The 4916-nt window shown below is 38.8% G+C and overlaps 1 pseudogene; it reads left to right on the top strand.

Annotated features, from left to right (window-relative positions):
* The first annotated feature begins 3917 nt into the window (after positions 1 to 3917).
* On the top strand, positions 3918 to 4547 carry LOC130019934 (rho-related GTP-binding protein RhoQ-like; annotated as a pseudogene).
* The last annotated feature ends 369 nt before the right edge of the window (positions 4548 to 4916 follow it).

The following is a 4916-nucleotide window of genomic DNA, read 5'->3' as shown; positions in this document are numbered from 1 at the left end:
ATGATGAACTCAGGTAGTCTCTTACCCTGTTCGTTCCATTCTAGTCCATGGGTCCCAATGTGGAGTTCTTCGGCTTATCTCCTCGGTCCTATTTTGGCATTAAAATCACTGACAATGATCTTGTAGAAGGTGTGGTTTTCTTTATAGAACTTCTCCAGCTCCATGTAGAACTTCTCAATTTCTCCTTCATCATAACTGGATGTTGGTGCATAGACAACGAAGATAGAAACTGCCGGCAGTGATCCACATCTATTCAAGTGTAATAGTCCAATTTGGCTTGTTAGGCATTCAAATGAATCAATGTTTATGGCCAAGTTCATGTTGACAAGGACACCAACACCACCGACGTCTCTTTTATCGCATGTTCCGAGGAACAATTCTTCCCCAGAGTCAAAAATAGCGTGATTTGATTGATGCCTTCTCATCTCAGTCAGATCAATGATGTCATACTTTATCTTTCACGCTTACACCATCAGGTCCTCGATGGATGCATCCAATGCCAGCATATGTGCATTAAATATACAGACAGTCATTTTTGTCCTTCTTCGTTTGGGTAGCCTAGGTCGGCCCTGAGATTTTTCAGCCTCTCCTTCCTCATCCTTCTTAACGCTGCCATATTTCTGGCTCTTTCTGGGTCAGAGGGATGAGACACATTGTATTTATTCATTTGTTCATATATTTTTTAAAATACAAAAATACATATAATAACAGTAGGAATATATGGGCTTTTGTACACGTTTATCTTGTTGTTAGTGGGCTACCCACACTGTTCACAAACCTAAGGTGCTGCCAGTAACTTGGTTAACCAGGCCACCAGTTCCATTTAGGTCCCATGGCTGCAATGCAGCTCCAGTCCTACCCCTTGGGGAGTACCCAGGTCACACTTGGGGACTTCTAATACTGCACTCCAGGATACTTTGAACAACCGTGTGATGTTGGAGACATGAAATGTGTGCCTTAACCCCCATATTTCTTCTTACCCTCCATGTAGATATTTTCTCCCTTTGTTTGTTAGTGTTCTAGGGCTGCCATAAAAATGTCTACATCCTAAATGGGCACTGGTGAGGGATGGGTATTCGATCACTGTATAACTGAAACACAAGCACAAAAATTTGTAAATCTACAACTGTAACCCATGGTGTTTCACTAATAAAAATCTAAAAATAAGTCTACATCCTAATATATTTAACAGAAATGCATTTTCACAGTTCAGGAGGATAAAGTTCAAAATCAGGCATTTGCAATTTTGCTTATCCTGAATTTTCTCTCCATGGGTCCCACAACATTCTCATTCCTCACTTAGTCTTTTTTCTTTGCACAGGTATTCATGGTGGCTCTTCCTTTTCCTCCAAGGGCAAAGGTCAGTTGAATTGGGACCTCATCTTAGTGACCTCATTTAACCTGAAGTACCCCTTCAAAGACTATCTCCACATAGAGTCTCACTGGGGTTAGAGCTTCAATATGTGAATTTTATGAGGCTACCATTATGTTCATAATGGTTATTTTTACTAATCCCTTTATTATCCATAATACTTTTGCCTTAAAGCCATTTTAAAAGAACATTCTAATGGAAGTTTAACAATCAGAGAGTTCACAAATAATGTGCAGTTAAATTAGCTCTCAGAAAATAAACGCACCTATGTAATCAAATTCCAGGTCAGCAACAGACTTTGACCATCACCACAAACACTTCTCACCCTCCTTATTTATCCACTAAAAACAGATCTTTATTCCTCCCCTATTCTGAACTTTAAATAAACAAATCATATAGCTTGCACTAATTTGTGTTTGGCTACTTTGGGATAATATTGTAATTATAAAGTTTGAATATGTTATTGAAGGTTCTTGAAACATATTTATTTTCATTATTAGGTAATATTTCTGAATATTCTAAAAAACACATTTATATATATAACAATGAAATTTTCATCTAGAGTTTGGATCTACAAAAATTAATTTTATAATAATTCTTATATATGTCTTTCAGGGTACCCCTCCACACATCACAATTGGGCACACTGTTGAAACACTGTTGGGTTAAAGATATATAGATGATTAAATACTTGGGATAATACAAAATAGCAATAAGAGTTTACACTTTCACTAGCAATGAATCAGGTTTCTAAACAATTTATATTTGCAACAGTTGTCAGACTTTTTTTCATTTGAGTCATTTTGGTGGTGCTGTGGTTACTGTCAACTTTTAATTTGAAGTTAATGTTCAGTCTGATAAAGTGGGATGACTTGATTTTACTGGTTGGGTTCATTTTAGTCTTCTCTACGCTAAAATTCTGGCTTCTCAGAGATGCTGTTTTCTCCTTCCTGCAAATACATAGAAAGCTTTTATACAAAGCCTCCATTATCATGGGATGAATACAAAGAACATTACTTTGATTCCTTCAGGTATTTTTTTTTAAATTATGAGCCATATTTTCAGCCATGTTGAGTCATGAATCAAGCTGACTCAACATTCCAGTGTATTTGCTTCCTCACTCAATATTTCAGAGAGAATGAACAGGATCCTGTTTGCAATGTCTCCCTCCTACACACAGACAGCAAGCTACTGTCTCTGAGTTCTTAAAAATGGCTTACCTTATTTTCAAATGAGACATTTTTAGCTTTCTTATTTCTTGTATTAACTTACTACATTTTGTCTAATCTACGTCTACTTTGTTAAAAGTAAAAAAAAAAAAACAGGACACTACACATCAGTTAAAAAATATGAATAGTCTATATTTAACTTTATAAAACCTAAACCCAATTTCCCAGGTTCCATAATCTTCATCAGGCAATGAAATATTTAGTCAGAATTCATTTTTATCTAAGACAATAAAATATTTAAGAATTACTCAGTCATCATAATGTATACTGAAAGTCATTATACTCTGTTAATGACTGCTGAAATATAGCAAGAATAAGTTCAGAGTTGTAAATGTGTTCATGATTCTTATCAGAAAATCATTAATTGACTTTATAAATATTCATATGTTTGGTGTATTGTAGGAATTTGGACTGTGAAAATAAAGCAAAAAATAAAGAACAGTGCCAAAAACATAGTTTTGGTCAAAATTGCGGTTATGATTTTCAGAGCGAAATAAACACTTTGGATTAGTCCCTTAGCAGAGAGTAAATAGTAGTAATACAGGGAACACCCTCCCCACTGTTCTCCAGCCAAGTCAACAGTACCTAAAAATCTTGTTTACAGACACTTCAAGAGGGTCTTTTGATTTTCCTTCCTGTGATCTAATTTTTCAAAGGCAAAATATATGTCTCAGCTCTGATAAGCTCTCATCTTATATCTACATTTGCTCTTTCTCTAATCGTTTCTCTCTTTCCAGAAAGGTGAACCTTTTTTCTTCCATTGTACAAACCTTTCTATGCATGTCTCCACCATAAAAAATACTATAGCACTGTCAATCAGTGAATATGTGTGTCCAAAGTATGACTCTACAGAAATCTGAAAGAACAGGCATTAATGTTTTGATCTTAGTTTCTTCAGCTTTGCAATATTTGGAACATCACAAATCTACTGTAAATAGTTGTTTAACAGAACTAACTTTGAAATAGAAGGGTAGAGTAAAATGACTCCAGTGTAAGCAGATTCAAGTAATAGAATTTCCCTCTCATTTCTCATTTTTTAACCATTTTAAAAATAAACATCATTGGTCTCCCTTCTGCGGCCCTCCCCGAAGTTGCCATCTCCCCCAGGGCCCGCCCGACTGTCTTATGATCTGGCGGGCGCTCCTGGAGAGGCCCAGCACGGGCGTGGGCACAGGGGGCACAAGAGGCAGGCGTGGCATGGTTCGGGCACAGCGGCGGCCACGGCGCCCAGGCCCGCAGCCCCCTGCCCTGGACTGGGGGCCACCGCTGCATGGGGGCGGGGGTGCAGCCACTGCTGAACGTGGGGACCATGCAGCATGGCCCATAGGCCCAGAGCACTGATGCTCAAATGCGTGGTGGTGGGAGACTGGGCGACGGGACGGTGGGCGAGACGTGCCTGCTTGTGAGCTACACCAACGACGCCTCCCCCGAAAAGTACGTGCCCACCGTCTTCGACCACTACGCAGTGAGTGTCACCGTGGTGGGCAAGCGGTGTCTCCTGGGACTCTACGACCCGGCCTGACAGAAAGACTATGGATCCTCTGAGGCCTTTATTGTATCCTGTGACTGATGTCTTCCTTATACGCTTCACTATGGTAAATCCAGCCTCATTTCAAAATGTGAAAGAGGAGTGTGTACCAGAATTTAAGGAATACGCACCAAATGTACCCTTTCTGTTGATTGGAACGCAGATCGATCTCCGAGATGATCCCAAAACTTTAGCAAGACTGAATGATATGAAAGCAAAACCCGTATGTGTGGAACAAGGACAGAAACTAGCAAAAGAGATAGGGGCTTGTTGCTACATGGAATGTTCAGCTTTAACCCAGAAGGGATTGAAGACTGTTTTTGATGAGGCTATCATAGCCATTAAAACTCCAAAGAAACCCACAGTTAAAAACAAAAGAACAGGAGCCAGATGTGTAAACTGTTATTTGATTAAGTGAGAAACGTCTTCAGTGGAAAGGACAGGTCTGTTCCTCTTAGAAGACACCTGAAAGGCTACAGCTGAACACAGACCTCTCAACTCTGACGCAATTTAAACTTGAAGGAAGCAGAACAAAATAAAAACAACCCTTTCCTCAAAATTCTATCAAGTTCATTGAGAATCTTTCTTATCAGTCTAAGAAGCAGCCAACAGCACTTGAAGCCACAATCTATTATAAATATTTTATTTCAGCTAGAAGGTACAATCTCTCAGGGGTTCATAGTTTAAAAAAGCTACAATCCCATCATAGAGTAACTATATAAACAAACAAACAGAAAACAACAGTGCTGTAAATGGGACTACCTGCCTTAGACCAACAGATTAATTA

Source organism: Sorex fumeus, unplaced genomic scaffold (genome assembly GCF_029834395.1).
Source record: "Sorex fumeus unplaced genomic scaffold, SorFum_2.1 ptg000010l, whole genome shotgun sequence".
NCBI classification, from domain to species: Eukaryota; Metazoa; Chordata; class Mammalia; order Eulipotyphla; family Soricidae; genus Sorex; species Sorex fumeus.
The sequence above is the reverse complement of the archived record's forward strand: the minus strand, read 5'-3'. Positions and strand labels throughout refer to the sequence as shown.